Source organism: Melospiza melodia, chromosome 3 (genome assembly GCF_035770615.1).
Source record: "Melospiza melodia melodia isolate bMelMel2 chromosome 3, bMelMel2.pri, whole genome shotgun sequence".
In the NCBI taxonomy this organism is placed as follows: Eukaryota; Metazoa; Chordata; class Aves; order Passeriformes; family Passerellidae; genus Melospiza; species Melospiza melodia.
The window spans coordinates 72,568,005-72,585,960 of NC_086196.1; the positions used below are offsets into that span (position 1 = coordinate 72,568,005).

At 41.7% G+C, this 17,956-nt stretch overlaps 1 long non-coding RNA gene across 1 annotated transcript; it reads left to right on the forward strand.

Moving 5' to 3' along the window:
• The first annotated feature begins 767 nt into the window (after window positions 1-767).
• On the forward strand, window positions 768-9,185 carry LOC134416793 (uncharacterized). Its single transcript, XR_010027393.1, has 4 exons — window positions 768-895; window positions 4,826-4,974; window positions 6,281-6,326; window positions 9,095-9,185. It is a non-coding gene; the product is annotated as an uncharacterized LOC134416793 (long non-coding RNA).
• Window positions 9,186-17,956: the final 8,771 nt, after the last annotated feature.

The following is a 17,956-nucleotide window of genomic DNA, read 5'->3' on the forward strand; positions in this document are numbered from 1 at the left end:
TTGAATGTGTTTCTGCCCATTTTGTATTTCCACTTTGTAAGGACTCCAGTAAAATAATTGCCTGGTCATGGCGTGTGGTAATAATAGTGTTGTAAGGATTTGTCAAAGGTTTGGTTTTTGAAACTGCTCCCCTGACAATTTACATTGCAAAGGTATTTCCAAGAGCTGCCTTCCTCCTGTCAGAGAGCAGAGCAGCACCTCGTGAGCTGTGTGTGAAGGCAGCTTGAGATGGCAGGTGCAAACATCCCAGTGAGCTGTGCACACTCCTGATCTAGCACAGACACTGGTTCAGCCCAGTGCAGGGGACCTCCAGCTACTTCAACAAGCTTGGCTATTTCCACCTCCCTGGCCCTAGCTGGGAAAGCTGGCACCGGTCCCAAGGCTATCCCAGCTCTCTCCTGAGGCTGCTGTGGGTGACCTGCTGCTTGGGCTGACAGCCAGGATAACTGGTGAGTGCCAGATTGCAATGCTTTTCCCTCAGGCAACGACCAGTCAACCCAGAGTAAAACAGGTGAGAAGCTTGGGGCTGGGCTGGGGATGATTGGGGTATTGGGTTGTTTTTTTTGGTTTTTTTTTTTTTTGACTCATAGAATAGGCTAGAATCTCTAAAAAGGGACAAGGACATGTTATGAAGCAGGAGAGTCTGCAGCTTGTAGAGTATGCCCAGGAAAACCCTATTCCAGGTCACCCAAGGGATGTGGTAAGGAATAATGTGGGAGAGGATGGGGGAGGAAATATCTTGGAGGATCCTGTGTGTCTTTCAGATAGAGAATGCCACCATGTGATGGCCAGAGAAGCTTGGTCTTGGTCCTGCTTCCCAGACCTGCTGCCCCATCTGCTCCAGCAGTTTCCAAGCACTGCCAGTGCCACATTGGTTTTCACAGCTGCCTTGGTGGTAGGTGAATCCCTCTCTTAGGAATATTTGCTATCAGCTACAATGTGATGTGCTGCCAATGCCTTTCCTTTCAGCAATTCCTCCAGGAGTCGGCAAATGGCAAACTTTCAATAATTTCTATTATAGCAACACCTGAAGAGAAATTCACAGAAGAAAAATGAGGTATTTTCTGTGCTGATCACTTGCTTCCTGCCAGAGTTCAAAGCTGCCAGATTTTATTCTCAGCATGAAAACAATTACCGAAAGAATGAGGGTGACACAATTAACAAACATGAAACAATTAATAAACATGAAACAATTAATGAAGCTGTTAGAACTTCTCAAAAGAGGTGGCAGGAATCTTTCACTATGTGAAGTGCCAGTGAAAGGCATCACAGTGCATTGGCTAGCTCTATAAACTGGCAGGTGTATTCAGCCCTGGATTACACAGACTTACAGAAGGTGATAAAGGAAATTCAACCCTAGATAAACAAAATAAAGATGCAAATCTCTCAAAACCAAACTCGCTTTTGTGAGAAAAACCACCTATCACAACAGTAATCTCAGTCTTCCTCTCCTCCCCCTGTCCCAGGGAGGTGTCTGTGGCAAGACCTGGGGAGCTGCTCTGTTTCTGTGACACCCTCTTGCCTACAGATAAAGCTCACAGCTGACAACGCATCAGAATTTTATTTGCAATTTTCCATTGCATCACACCAGGCAACTACAAACACAATACCCAATGTTAGCTGAGCTGGTGTGACATGGGTTTTGTTCTAACTCAAAAGTGTGTCTAAACCTGTACCATCAACACTTTTTGTCGGGTATGAGACATGCAATGATTAATGGAGAGAGACTTCACCGAGCAAAGCAGGGCCATTCCACGCCCTCATCCACGTATTACCAATTCCCACCTATAGAAAACATGTCTGGGCAAGACTCCACTGTATTTTCTAGGTGAGATGTTTTCTCAGGAAAATAATGAGATTATTCATCCAGAGATTCGGGAGCTTGATTTAACCTTCCCTTTGAAGGAGCAGACTCCTTAATGACACAGCGCTCTCCTGGCAATACCACACAGCTGTATTTCCCATGCTGGACTTAGACCTGACTTGGGCATATGGTTTGTGCTAACTGTGTCTTAACTCCTAAGAACTGTGTAAATTGGAGTCCTGGGCTTCTTTTATTTTTTTTTTTCCTTAAATTGAATAATTAGGCATAATCACTGCTGCAGATGCTTCTTACCAGGGAATAAGCCATATGCTGTGGAAATGCTTCGGTATTACAGTTGTTTTTTATTGGTCTATTTGTTTCACTTTTTCAGTTTTACTGAAGTAGTTCAAGCATTTTCATATGGACAAAAGTTTTAGGATTTGATGGCTAGTTCACTAAAGCTACTATTTCACATTTATAAATTCTGGTTTAGACATTTGTAAACATTTATTTCCTGGATGCCATCAGTTATCTCAGCCCAAACTCTAGCAGGGAGATATTTTTATAGTGAGAATGTAGCTTTTTTCACTATATGTTTTTATTATGACAATTCTCTGTGTGCCCTTGCCCAACTCCTCACTTGGGGGCATTTCTGTGTAAGTGGTTGAAGTCCAAGCACAAAAAGCAGGGCAGTATGCTTTTAGTTGGAATTTTACAGAAACAAGCACATATTTGTTAGGTATTTTCCCCTCCTTAATTGTCTATAATTTGTAATTTTGTTTAGCTTTGTGGTTTTTTTTTGAGAATTGTTACTAGAGAACAGCAAATAAATAAAATGCACTGTGGTTTGAAGCAGATTGACTGCCAACTAGATTTTTAAAAAAGGCTGTAATAAATCAGTGAGTCATCTGACATTCACAGGAAAAATGTGGGATGTGTAGTAGGAAGGGAAAGTATAGAATGGAAAGGGTTGCTGCCTTGTTCTCCTGCTGTGCCTGTGTTACTGACTGCTGGACATTGGATCCTAACCAGCACGGCCATATCAGAAAGAACCTGCCTCACAAGCACTTCACAGGAACAAGGGCAAGAGTTGAGCTCATGCCTTGCATCGAGGGAATCGCCAGAAAGAAAAGGTCAAGAAAGAAAAAAAAATACAAATTATCTCTGGATATTTTTAAGCATGGGATAGGTTGATAGAGAGCAGAAAACCTTTCAGAAAGCCAAATTAAAGTCATTAGTGTCTGGGACTGTGGGGAGATTGTAGGGCAGGAAGAAAAAATGTATTTTGTATTAATTACACTGTAGACTTTTTCCCTTGGGTTCTCTCCCAGTTGGAGTATTAATGCTTTGTAGTTAATTAGCTCTTCCTTCCTTCAAAACGATTTTGTGATATTAATTAATATAGTATTGTGAACCAATTAATCCTGCCAATTGGCTTGAGGTATTGCACAAATGGTTAAAAACAAACGGCAACTAAAACACACACATTATTAATCAAAGTTTTTTTTAACTTGAATTGAACTGCTCAGCCCTATAACACAGAGATTCCAGGATTTCTGCATGTAGGAAATTTTAGGCAGACACACTAAAGTCCCTATAGAAATGCAGGTTCCAAATCTGAGATGCTATCCCAGGTAAAACCGTAAGTCCTAACCCAAGAGGACTTTTCAATTCATACTTAGCTGTGAAGGTGTGAACAGTCTAACAGAAATTCAAAAATTTTTAAAGAATTTGAAAGAACTAAGTGGTGCATTAAAACCCCAGTGGAGCTGGTCCCCATTATCAGGATTCATTTCAGGGAGAGTTTCACAGAGGTGGGGAGCTGCAGCATGAAGACCAGTTACAGCAGCAATTGCCAAAATACTTTGACATTTTTGAAGCCAAGCTGCAGAAGACATTGTAAATCTCTTTAGAGAAGATGTGAGAGACAGTCAAGGAGGAGGAAGTGTTGCTTTTGAGACGAGCAGTAATTTAATGTCTTGTAAAGGGTCATCAGTGAAATTCAGTGAGTATTGAGACTGAGTTTAGACAGCACTTGTTCTGAGCTATACTCATGGTATAACACATTGGCACCTCTCATGAGCTGCTATTTTATTCCCCAGAATTCCACATTTCTTTAAAAGAAATAGAGAAAGGTTGGAAAAAAAGTGGATACAAATAAAAATGCATACAGGCAGGGTGGAGATCAGAGCGAAGCTTGGAACTCAGCCACAGGGAGGTCAGAGGAGTTAAATCATCATGAATATCAACATTTTAACTGCTGGTTTGCTTGTGTAGGGGCTGGATGCATGGACTGGGCACACCCTGCAATCACACCCCCAGCTGATGAGGAACAAAAGATCTCCAGCAGCTTTTGACCAGGCGCACACAGTGGCAAAGCTCTCCTTTTCATAACAAAATCCAGGAGAGAGGGGTACCTAGAGCCACGGCATCAGCACATTTTCATCACACAAAAGAGGTGGGACAGGGTCCCAAATCTACCCTCTCACTGCAATTTGTCTTCTCGTAGAAATGTGCTTTGGGTTTTTTTTCCTTACTGTAAAGATGAGACCATTCCTTCAAGACCTGCCAAAGTTCCCAGATCAGATGTATTCAATATATGATGCAGAAGCATAATTCTCCCTTCCTAAGTCTTCCTTCCTCCCAGGTGAGCATAAGCCAGGAAAAAATTGTGGGAATTACTTGGATGGGTCAGTTCCAAGTGGAATTTTATTTGGAAGAAAAGCACGACTCACACAGAATACCAGCAGCATTATTTCTTTATTATTAGACAATAAATGATAATGCATTGCATCCCAGCTTTAACAGAGAAGCTTCACAGTCATATCATAAACAGGAACATTAGGAGTTTTATTATCTTGTTCCAGGTAATCATCTTGTTCCATATAATTATTTAGCTTTTGCTTCTTGGATGAAGCAATCTTTGAAAATCTGCTCATATTTAATTAGGCACATTCCCTACTGACTGCCACAGGCATCTCCTGTGCAGGTGTAGTCTTGAAGCTGTAAATTCATTTTCAGGAGTGATTCCAGGAAGGAGCTGCTCAGGGTGGAATCTGCAGCAGAAACCTTCTTGTGCATTCGAACTTACCATGCAAGAGAAGAAGGCAACCTGCTCTGAGGCTCACTTCTGAGCAAGGAACAAACTGAGCAATCAGACTCGGTCAGGGGTAGGTTTTCTTATTATTATTTTGTGCTTAGTGCTTGGAAACCTTGCTCTTAGCTTCCTTGAAGTTACCTGGAGTTTGGATGTACTCAGAATCATGCAAAAGTAGGTTCTAATTAACTGATCCAAAGGCAGGACATCGAATGGCTGGGATGGGCTTTGTGTTCCCACTGACTGAGGGATAAATATTGTGATTGCGCATGCACATTCCTACCCTGCCCTCAGCCTGTGATCCCAAGCTCCACGTGATCCCAAGCTTTAATGCCAATGAAAAGCACTAAAGCTGACAGCAGCGTATGGCCACTCCCAGCACTTCAGTCTGCTTCACGACTGGCTGGGGATTTCTCTTTAGGCAAAAAAATAATGGCAGCTCTGATTGTTGTGGAAAGAAGAAGCTGGGAAAATAAATGAAAGGGGAGAAAAAAATGAGGCTTCAGTATATTCCACAGTAAACCAATCAGTGTCTGAGCACCTCTGTTACACTACAGGGCACAATCAAAACAGGTTGACTGTGCCATAACCTCATGACTAGCAACAGCAAATAATGAAAGTTTCTATCCTTCTTTCCTTTGCAAACCACAACTATGTCGACCTGTCTGGGACACAACAATTGTACAAGCTTAGAACATCTCCACTAGAAAGCAAAAAAAGATATGTGCTGAGATCTACCAGCTTTGAGGATCCAGCAGCCTCCTGCATTCAGTGAAATGAGGGACTGGAGAGAAAAAAGTAATAAAGATACTCTCTTGAGGCTGGACCCCTTGAAGAAGTCCTGATGGCAATGGAAGTGTCTTCACATAGGACACCATCTTGAGGAATTTCCAATTTGTTGCCCCAATACAACTGCACATAGTCTGGAGCACCCATACCTACATTTTAGGAAAAGTTCAGTGTTTAACTCTCCTGCCTGATCTTGACATGATGTCTGACTCAGAGAAAGTAATAACCATCTGCTGAGAAATTGAAATAATTTTTTAAAAGGAAGGCTGGGACTTTCAAAAGAGAGGATGGGGTGTTTGCATCAGACCAGAAACTTCAGAGAAACAAAACAAACAAAAAAATACACTTTTTTACTGCTCAGTGTATCTGTTAAGTTTTTTAAAATAGATCTCTCTAGTCTGATCTCAGAGTTTCACATGATGTTTAGGAAATCAGTTTCTGCCTTCTCTCTCCTGGTGCAGCTTCTATAGGAGCACAAATTTCGCCTGACATTGGCCCATCCGTTTCCCTTTACAGTGTTACACAATGTGCTTTGGGTAGTGGCAAATTCAGCTCTAATCTTTTCATCTCCAGAAGCTGATTTTCTTTAGGTGCTGTAAGAAGAGACTTTGGGGATCCTCTGGAAGGGACAGACTGGTAAGTCCAATTCTGCACTGTGTTCACAGTTAGAACAAATAGCCTGAGGTAAAGGGAATCCTCCTCTGCTTCAGAAGGTTTATTCCCCTGGCCCCAGGCCATAGTAATAAAGAAGTCCTTTGAAATTATTCCCCAGTCCATGATAACCTTTGTAAATCCCACATCAGGAGAGAATTTGGCAGAGTTATAGCTGCTGATGTTGCCATTATTTTTTCTTTGTCCACCATCCAAAGCATATATGCATTGCAGAAGACACTGAGTTTTTTCTTGAGTGCCTGTGCCTGGACAGGGAAAAGCTAAGGGTCTCTGTCTCCTCTATGCTCTCTTTTCTCCATGCTGCTGTGCTGGGCTCTGGTCAGGTAAAAGCCAGCCTTCATGTGATAGTGTCATAATCATTATTAGTCTTGGATGATATCCCGATGTGACATCAAACTCACTAGAACATACAATAAGTGATTATGAGGATTAAAATGAACTTAAGCTTTTGCTTGCTGTCAATATGTATTGCCTACTTTTGCTTGCTGTCAATATGTATTGCCTACCTAATAGCATCTGTAACTAAGGAGTCTCTGTCAGTCAGAGCCCATTTTTCATTTTCATGGAAGGAATTTCACAGAGGCAAGTCCATCAGTTTTAGAATAGGTGCTCTTGGTTTGATGAGTACAAAAAAAGAATGAGAATCAATCTCCTACTCTTAGTATTTTAACCTTCTGCTTGGCTACCCACCATCATTCCATATCCCTGCTGTAAAGACATGGATGCTGGTGTGATTTCTGGATATTTTTAAACAGGACCCTACAGAAGAGATTTTTTGGGGGGGAAATGATAGCTCTGTGCCTGCAGTCAGCGCTACTGAGGGCTCATCATGCCCTACTCTGCTTTTTCCATGTGTTGTCTTTGATGGGCACCTGAGAGTCTCCAAGCACTTGCAAAGCCTCAAAGTGGCCTGGTGTGATGGGCCAGCATCCCAGTTCACAGGGGATTACATATTCACTCTGCCAATGTTTAAGCTTCTGGCTTGGCACATAGGAGCCTTAGGCTCCTTATAGAGTCAGTTAAATCCCCTGCCACCTAAATTAGGTATTCTGAATTATCACAAGAGATTAAAAACCTGACTTTCAAGCATGGCTTCTAATTTGGGAATATGGCATTCCTGGTTGCTCTGGGAGCACCTTGACCTTGATTAACACATGGCAAAAACTGCAGGTCCCACTGACTTCTCATTGAGCTAGAGGCATTAAAGGCCAGACCTCCAACCGGACAAGCAAAACCAAACACAACAAAAATCAAAAGCCAGTTTGGAAAGCAAGCTTTATAGCTCTGTGCCAAAGGAGGACTGGAATAACTTTCAGGGGATTGCTTCCCTACATTTTGAGTCCAAACGCAATACCTTAACCACAGTACTATCCTTTACTCTTAATTATAGAAGTTACAGAAAAGTCTAGAAGCTACAGGTCAAGACAAAGTGTTTCTTTTGGGTTTTTAAAGGAAAATAATTTATGAGAAGGTACTGGCTCTTTAAAGAGGGGAAAAATAATTTACTGGGAGGCGGAGACTATGTTTTACTCATTATCTGCTTTGTTTACTCAGAACACAAGGAAAACAGGGCTCAGAGAATAAAATGCCACATAACTGCAGTCATCAATAGTACTGGACCCATAGGCCATGGGTCTGAGCCCATAGGCTCAGAAATGAGCCCTAACTAAAATGCAGATGAAGCACCATAAAAAGTGAGAAACAAAAGGCTGTTATATGCTCAGACAAAGTTAAGAGAAATGGTCCTTCTTTGTTGTTGTTCTGCTCTGTCTGTGTTACTTTATTCCCAGACTATGCTACGTAAAAGAAAAACAAAACCAGTGGGGAAATCTGAAGCTGCAGCCAGAATTACTCGATAGTGTAGAAACAAAAGTCTTTTCAAAAGACTTCTACAAATCCTCAGTAAGTCCCTATATCTTAGGCAATCCGCAGCTGACTGACTGAATGATAAAAATGCAAACTTTCATATTTGGGGTCAAAGATAAAGACGTCTCCAAATGAGCCTCAAGTTTGCTTGTGAGTCAGGTCCAATTTTCTTAATCTGTGCTTCCTGACCAAGCAGGAAATTACAGAGGTTTCATACAAATCTATGAACAGAAGATTTCACAAGCCCCAAATCAGCAGGTTTCTCCTCTCTATTTTTAAGGGTATCTGTCTCGAAAGAAATACTTTTAGACGGAGTTGTTCTTTCCCTCTCTCTCTTGCCCTCTCTATGATGTTGAACGTCATCCTAAGCAGACTAAACCTCTAAAAAATATTGCCTTTGCTTTCCTTTCACCTCCTATCATCTGGATTGTCAGTTCTAAGTCTTCACTATTTTTGCATGAGCATCTGCTGGCATCCTGTAAGATGTGTGTCAATAAGTCTCAGGAGCTGGTTGAAATCACCAGGAGGTGGTGTAGTGAAGGGAAAGACACTTAGTGCTGGATAGCTTTGGAACAGAGATTTCCTTCTTCCAGCACATTAATCAATTTAAAATGCAAACATCCAAGTGCTTTCTAGGAGAATATATGGATGGAAACACAGAGCTATCATTTCCTGACTCCTTGTAAGCCACCACTGGTGAGTGAATGATGTCATGTCATCAAAGGATGCAGGGTAAACCCAGACACCTTGTTTATGCTGGGGCTACATCTGGGCCTGGATTGGGGCAAAATGTTAGAAAGCACATTTTGGGCATACACAAATCAGAAACTATCTTTTAAAGTTTGGTTTTTGTTTCTATGTGGCAGGTCATTTTCAGCTGTTGTTCCGTGAGCAGCACAGTAACCTGTCCTGCATACTCACCTTTAGGCAAATTTGGACTTTCTGAAGAAAGCTGTGCTGCTTGTGTCTGTCAACACTTGTTGGCGCAACTTTTTAATTAAAAACTGACAAGACCAAGAAGACTGACTGTGCAGTTGTCAGTGATTGATTTACAAGAAGTTTCTTGAAAGATCCCTTTATGAGCAGAGGTTCTTTGTTATTCAAACCAAAGAGGAGCATGCAGGCCACGGACATGTTCTTGGAATCTGAGAAGGCTTTTGTCATGACTGAGTGAGAGTATTCATTTGAAGTTCTTAGGAAATTTGGCACGAGAGGTCCCATTTAAAATCAATCCATTTTCTCAGCCTTGGGGGCACAAAGTGAGACATAGAGGAGAAATCTGACATCATCCAGTTGTCTGACAAATCAGATGACTGGTAGAGTTGTTGTTCTAACAAAACATTGGGATGGGCAAATGATTCACCACACTATCCAGGGAATGATCTGTGTGGACTCTCTGGAATGTGAAGTCAGCCAGTGTCATATTTGAAAGACTAATATGTTGCTCACCTCTATCAGTAACTGCTTATATTTGTCTTAATTTCTTAGCTTGCATCCTGCAATGGTGCTAAGGAGCAAAGCTTAATTGTGTAATGATGTCTGAAATCAATTTTTAGACATAAAATGAAAATCAGTAGAATAGCAAGCAGATGTAGCATGCAAGGTTTCTAAGGTTACTGTCAGGAGCAACTTAGCAAAAGAAAGGCACTTAAAACCACATTCTCCATATCTCTGCTTCCTACAGCTCTTGCTGCAGCTTGAGGGCTCAAACACAAGGCCATGGTCCCTGCCACGTCATGCCATGCAGTTCTGTGCTGTGTGTTGGCAAGCTGAGCTTAGTGCTGGGACTTGCCAAGGCTCCCAGGCTAGGCTTAGATTAGGAGCCAGAAGGTTCGGGGTCAGCACGTCATATGAGGCTAGTTTTGGGGTCTATGAAGAGCCCAGGCTGGTACATTATGTGTGAACTTGCTACTACTCAAAATTTTAGAGAGGAGTATATACCTGCACTGTGTGCTTTTTCTGAGAGAGGAAGTTTCACTGGCGCTCATACAGACCTTTGCAGTCTCCCCCAGAAGAAGCCCCAGAATGCAGACACCTTTAGAGAACACTTTCAAGACAAATATGGAATAAGAAACACACCACACTGGCTCCCCTACCAAAGCAAAGCTGTAGAGTTCCAGGTGAATTAATTAGCAAAGGACTAGCTGGACCACCTTATTGCAGGTATTGCAGGGAGAGGCTCTGAATGTTCCACGGTGGTTGTGTTTTTGCAAAGTGCCCAAGGCTGCAGCACAGGCACTGAAGACAACCAAACAAACAGCATAAACCCCTCTGCAAGCTCCTTTGATCCTGTGTATGAATTAGGATTCAGTCAGGAGATTTATGAGAGCAGCCAGTGCTGCACAAACCAGCAGGGCTGAAAATTGCACAAGAACCCAGCACGGAGAGGAATACTGAAGAACCCACTGGGCCACTGTTGTGACAAAGTCCTTTCTCTTGCACAGGACTCTGACAAAGCTCTTTCTGATGCCTGAGGCTGTAATACCCTCCTGTGCAAACAGAACTGGATACAGTGGGACTGCCAACCTCCCAGCTGATGTGCTCTATTTATATGTGACACCACAGCCCCCCACCACCCCCCAGCTAATTTCCTCCTGTCTTGCCATGCTTCAGAGCATCTCATGATTGCTACATGAAGACTGACAGCAAGCAGAAGCAATTTGGATTACACTCTGCTGCCTCACCTAGACTCCAGAGCATGAACTGGAATGGGGCAGTGTTGAGGGAGCAGTTTTGCTTCATTTAGCATGGGGACTGATTTTAAGAAAGTATAACTTGAAACACTTTCCTCTTTTCTAAAATCTGTTTTAGGCTTTCTGATTCCACAACTCCCCTGAAGCAGTAAGTAGTGCACACAGACAGAATGACCAACATGTACTTCAAAAAGAAAAAGGAGCAAGAGAGGGATCTGTTCCAGCAACTTCTGGACCTAATCCAAGAGAAGGGCCTAAAGCATTTCCCGGAGAATCCTCAGAGGACTGAAATGGAGCTCATTGCCCTGGAAAGAGCCCTGACACAGGCATTGCAGGGAGGAATGTCATGAACTTCCTTTGTGATTGGCTCTAATAACTGCACCCCGGAGAAGTGCACTCTGGAGAAGATACACATTCGGGGGTGATTTGGAGGGGCATCCCACAGCACGCAGTGTGCAACCCCACCACCAGAAGATGGGTGAGAACAAAGGCATTACTTTCACTGATCATTCTCAAGCTGTGGTGTGTGCTTTGCAGATCCCTAGCACTTTTCCAGTGGAGGTCCTGATTCGTATCCAGTTACCTTCCAGTCTCCTTGCTTTGTTGCTTACCTGCCTCATTACCGAAAGGTCAGTTCACGAGGGGCTTGCTATTCAGGAAACAATGTGATCCCTCTGGTTTTGCATTTATTTTCTGTTATTGCTTATCACAAAATAAACTTATTCTGATGCCACCCAGCTGCCAATTTCATTGGAGTACCATCTGTTGAAAGCACAATATCCTTCCATGCTGTTAACTCCAAGTGTGAGTAAATGCAAAGATATATTCTTGGTTACAGGACATTCCTTCCCCCCAGCTATTTTCTGGTCTCCAAATGGGAGCATAATGCCTCCCTGATCCTGTGTCCCTGACCACACAAGGCAGCCTGCCAGTGTATCCTCTTTGGCTTACACATGTCCAGAGGATCTCTTGACCTCCTGATCCCCACAGGCCTCCAGCATCTTTCTCATACACTCACAAATGTGCAAAAGCCATCAGACACTTAGCATGAAAAACTGACAATGCTAAGAACCATCAGCTTTTACACAGGGCATTGCTACGGACTTCAGCTATTCTGGAGAATATTCACAGCACTCTGCATACCCATAGTTCAGAATTAGACCACTGTTTTCTTCTGTACAATTAACATGATGAAAGGTTTTGGAAAGCAGAGAAGCATCAGGCAAGCTGTTTTTTCCTATTATGGTATGAAGCTCTGAACTGACATATGTCAAAATCCACTCAGAGTAACCATTCTCACTGGTGATGTCCTTGCATGAAGGGCATGAAAGGAATTTCGGTTTGCATAAATTACCTCTGCACCAAAGCAGGAACCTGTGACTCAGGCCATGTGATTTAATTTTGTGTGGTCATCATATTTTTTATGCTATTGTAAGTAAGCAAAGCATTAATGTGTCAGCTGGTGCAGATACCTGAGAAAGCCCATTTGTCAGAAGGGACCTTTTCTAAATTGTTTGAAATGCAGTGCAACTAATAAACCCCTTGGCATTGCTGTGTCCTATTAAGTGATACAGCAGCATGACAAAAATCACAAATGCCTGTGGCACAGCAACCTCCACAGATGAACAGTCATTGCAAAACTGGATCTGAAGAGACGCTCTATGTGTGAACCTGATGCTGATGCAGACAGGAGTGGAACCTCTGGCAACAGAGGCTGGTGGTCCCAGGGTGCTCCCTGATGCACCCACCACTGCACCCAAAGTGCTGCTGCACTGATTAGAGCTGTCTCAGATTAATGCTCTGCTGAAGTACTCACCCAGTTTCCTCATCATCATCAATACCCAAGAAGAAGCAGGGAGGTTGATTTCCAAGTGCTCTGTACTTTGTGGTGGCCATCCCAAGATGTACTGCCAGAGAAACCACCAGGTGCAAAATGAAGGGGCAGAGCATCACAAGAGGGGCTGTCTTCCCAAAATACCACACGACCCTATCAGACAAGGTCATAGCTACATCAACACAGCAGTCAACAAGGAGGGTACCACAAACCAGCATGGCTTGGTGTATTTAATGCCACACAGTTTGATGATGTTCTGGAAAACAAAGCAACAAAGGACAATATCTATGTGTGAACTCACAGCTGTCATAGAAAATAATACAATGTTAGTTCTGCAGAGGGGATCTCTCTGCTTTATGTGCTTCCAGAGGGGATTCTGAGCCAGCCAGCAGCTCTCCTGCAAATCCTCCTCCCATCAGAAAGAGCTGTGTGAATGCACAGGCAACATGCATTAGAACACAGCCCATGGAAACAGCTCAGAAGCCATTTGGCTGAGGTCCAGCCTTGAGTCAGCTGAACATCTGCAGGGACGCTGGGCTCCTCACTGCAGGCATTGTCTCTGGGCTGACAGCAGCACAGCTGTGAGAAAGCACACTGAGGAGCCTTGGCAGAACCCTTCACTCAGTGCAAAATATTGGTGTAACATGCTATGTTTGGAGTAACTATAGGAGCTATGATTAAAACCCTATAAATGTGATGATGTTCTCCCAGTGCCGGAGGCTCACAGAGCCATCAGCTTATCAGATATGAATGCAAGAGACCAGATCATACTCAAGAAATTTTTCATGTTTTCCCAGTATAAGCTGCCTTAAAAAAGAAAAGAAAAGAAAAAAAAAAAAAAAAAAAAAAAAAAAAAAAAAAAAAAAAGAAAGAGAGAGAAAGAAAATGAAAAGGAAATTCCTGAATAAAGGCAAGAAATTCATACCATATATGGCTAGGAATATTTGAGGAAGATGTCCTGATTATAGAGAAAAAAAAAGTAGAATATTATAGCTAAACAGATGATTATTGCCAATTTGTTCTGACAAACACTTTTGGCATGTCTTGTCTGATGGTGTCCAGTACTTCTCAGGCACTAAAAAGAACTGATGTAGAGAATGTAGAGACAATTAAAATAAATGGAATCTGTTTTGTGACCCCATTGGGAACTGGAATTTAAGTGCCAGATAGCTATCAGCATTTTATGCTTATTTGCTTCCTAGGGGTCTTTCTGCCTCTTAGATTTGAAGATCATACCCCTTGGCTGGATCACAGAACTGCAGAAAGGCAGGCAGGGAAACATTTATAAATATGTAGTGAGGGAAATTGATAGATCTAGTAAACTAAAAGCACGACAAGCATGCACATGAATAAATATGATAAAATTACTGTATGGTCAGAACCAGAGCTGTTGTTAGATGTTTTTTTCTGTAGTTGACCTTTAAAATACAAGGGATGACAGTCTTGCCCCACTAAAACCAGTGAGATTTGTGCCATTGACTTCAAGACAGCTAGGATTTTACCCCATTTAATGAGCTATGGAAACCAAGCCAAAAGAATTCCAAGTGTTCCTTGAACTCTGATGAACTGGAAATCCAGTTTCAAACTGCACAGCCCGTGTTCAGCTCTGTATGTAACAGATGAAAAGCAGAGGCTGTCATCTTCAGAATTACATCTGCAGCGGAGCTAGTCCCACAGACAATTTTGTGAAAAAAGAAAACCAAACCCCCAAAAATCTGTTTTTCGTGTTGGTCTATCTACTGCAGCTGTGTTCCAGTCAATGTGCCTCTCCAGTCCAGGATTTTTCCTCCTTTCTCTTGAAGTAAAGCATTTGGTGCATGAAAAGCTATTGCTAAAATTTTGCCTGTTAATGTCCCAAACTAAACAGGTGGATTATTACTAACAAAATGGAAAATATTCTTTATGACTCTATTTAGAAGATAACCAGGTTCATTATCACTTTATGGCATATGGTAATTATTTATGGCATATGGGAGTTCCCCATAGAAAATTTTCCCATATCCAAGTCCCTGTTCAACAGAAGAAAGATTCCTCTGTTGGTGATTTGGTAACACAGAACAACTTGGGGTTTAAAGATCACATTTACAATAGGCCATGTGTGGCTTTATCTGCCAGAGTAGTAGCTCATTGTACATGAAGAAAAGGGTGCATTGCCTCATTGGCAATATACAATAAATTATTGACAGAAAGAGTATGTGCCCAGTGGCTGCAAATTCCTTTCTAGAGGGATCCTGGAAGGACCTTAGTTTCTAGAGGCAAATCCCCAAGTGCAATAGTGAATAGGCTGTTTTCACTGTCATCTCCCTGTCCTATCATGAATGTGTCCTCTCATGGCCACATTTGTTGGATATTGATCTCAGTGGACTTAGGACTCAAAGAGGGGAGAGTGGCACGGTGACAGTGTCATGAGGAAAGGAGAAAAATATGCTGCAATCAGAAACTAATATTGGATTTGGGGGCTTGCCTTGCTCTATTTCCTCCCCCTGCCTCCTGTACAAGAGAGTTTTTATGTCTCCCCTGAGCAGACATTAGCAGCATAGAGAATATCTGCCTCAGAGCATCCGATGTGTGGAAAAATAAGCCAGAGCTGGCCCTGAGGGTGTTTGAGGTGATGTGAGGTGGCTGCCCACTGCACAGACTTGTCCATCTTTCTAAGTGACTAACTGCAGAACTGACAGCACAAGGAACAGTCTGAAATCAGGGATGCATCCTGGATGCATTTCCTGATTGACAATGTTGATAAATGCAGGCAGCCAGGGAGAAGAAGACTTGCAGAAGGCTCCTCACCTGGTTTGCTGAGTGAAGTTAGGAAACCTTGTTATAGTCAGGTAGTCAGGCCTCAACAGCAACATCCTGAAAACCCGAAAAGTAACGTCTCCATTATATACACAATATATTCTAAGACAGCTGTCCACACACTGTTGGCCATTAGGAGCATGAGATTATGAATATCCTTTCCTACATGTACAAGATCAGAGACAGCAACTTCCACCTAAATGCCACTCCTGTAGGTTTTTAGCAGCTGGATGTTTCTGTTTAGCCTTTCTCTATATTTTATTAAAATCACTGTGGTAAAAGAGCCCAGTGAAATTTATATTCTGTACTATACAGCTTGAAAAATATTTTGCAAGCAGGAAAATACAAGTGAGATTTTAATGGAAGCAAAAAGCTGTATCCTGGATACAGTATGGTCCATTTACCTGTATCAAGGAGAAATGTCACACTGCAATGTGTGTGTGTTACCATGAGATAACACATGCCTTCTGGGAATTAGGAAACATTTCACCTTGCTTAAGCCTTCATCAGAGCGGCAGGAATTATCTCATGGTAATAAGTAACCCAAAATGTCTAATTCTTGCAAGAAAATGGTAAAGAGAAAACAAACAATTACTTCATTGTTATGAAAGATCATATTCCTTCCCACTGACAAAAAAGTTAGTGATTGAAGATGCCTTGGAAATGCATCTGAACTATCTATATGCATCGACCTAATGAACCTATGGGTCTGCAGTTTATTATGCATATAAGTATAATATATGTAGGGAAAGACACCATTTTCGGATGTACATAGAATTTGAAAAAGACCTTTATGCCTATACTTAATGAATTCTTCACATATGTTTAACTTTACACCTGTCTAATGTGATGATACTCCTTAATTGGAATTTAGACTTGCTTTGAACATGTGGCACTATTACACCTTTCTAAATGATCTAAATGCTAATGCTACAGGATGAAGATGGAGCTTTTAATACAAGGATTTATGTACAGCTTCATAACTCAGTTTTAGAAACATCTAACTATATTCAATTTTGAAAATAACTGTGTGCATATCTAAAAGTATTATTTTTATAGCAATTAGTTTTCAATAGACTTTTGAAAGAAGCAGCTGCAGTTTAGAGAAGAATACCTTTTGTCCCTAAAATTTATTGTTTTATAGGTATTGAAGCTTCACTTAATTACAGTTAACTGCAAGATTATGACACATTATAAAGCACTTCTCTGTATACTTAACTTTTGAGGTTACTGCAGATTTACACACCTGAAATCTGCCACAGACAGGCAGGCACATGGCTGTTTCTTTATTTTCATCATCTCTGGGCAAAACTCTACCACTCTCAGCCTCGGGTTCTTCAGGGATTTGCCAAAACCTCCGCCCCTCAAAAAAAAGAAAAAAAATAAAAAGAAGAAAAGAAAAAGGCAAGGGAGGATGTTAATATTTGACTTTAGGATTAGAAGGGGTTTATGTTAATTATTGATATGTCTCCTGTAATGTATATGACATGTCCCTGGAGACAGATGAGATAGCTACAGAATATTAGCGACCTTTCCCTAGACTAACGTTAAGCAAAATATTAACAACGAAGATTGCATTCCTTTAGCCTTATTATTGGGGAGACATCAAAGAACAAAATTTGTAGCTCCACAAACATGGGCCTCAAGACACATTCCTCATACCAAGGTGAGGTATGAGGCCCTGCTCATTCATTTGCAGAATCTACTGTTCAGTGCTCATTATTATTTGATACATGACCAATACCAACATATTGCAGCCAATGGCTCGTTCATGAACTATGCATTAGGACAACTGCTAAGACCAGCTGCCTGAAACTTGGCCTGGTTTGCTAGATGGCACTGTTTCTGACCCCTGTCTGCGCAGCTCTCTAACCCATAGGAGGATTTCAGCATGGTTAATTCATGCAGTTTATGAACTAGATGAACACTTCACAAATATTTGCAAAACTTTCTTGCTACCTAGATATGATTGCAAGGGAAATTCTGTTTATCAGCATTGTCAGAAGAAGCAAAACTCCATTTTAATTTAATTTGGAGGACCCAAAAATGTGAGAAAAGGGAGAGAAGCATGAGTTAACTCGTAAAAAATATGGCTCCACATAAAGAAATTAGCCAGGGTAACAGACTACATGTGAGATTACTTTTTGGAGATCTGTATCTACTGTGGACTTTCTGGATAGACTAATTTATTCTTTCCATGCTTCTATAGCCATTGGTATGAAGGGCACAAGATTACCCAAGAATCCCAAGATAGATGGGTAAAAGTGAATTTTGTAGTTATACTGAACAAGTCTGAAGGGACGAAGATTGGTAAGATCCGTGAAATAAAAATGAAGATAGGAAGAGTAATAATTTGGTTTTTTCCCCTCTCCCAAAAACAACAGCTCTCTCCTTTCCACTGAGAA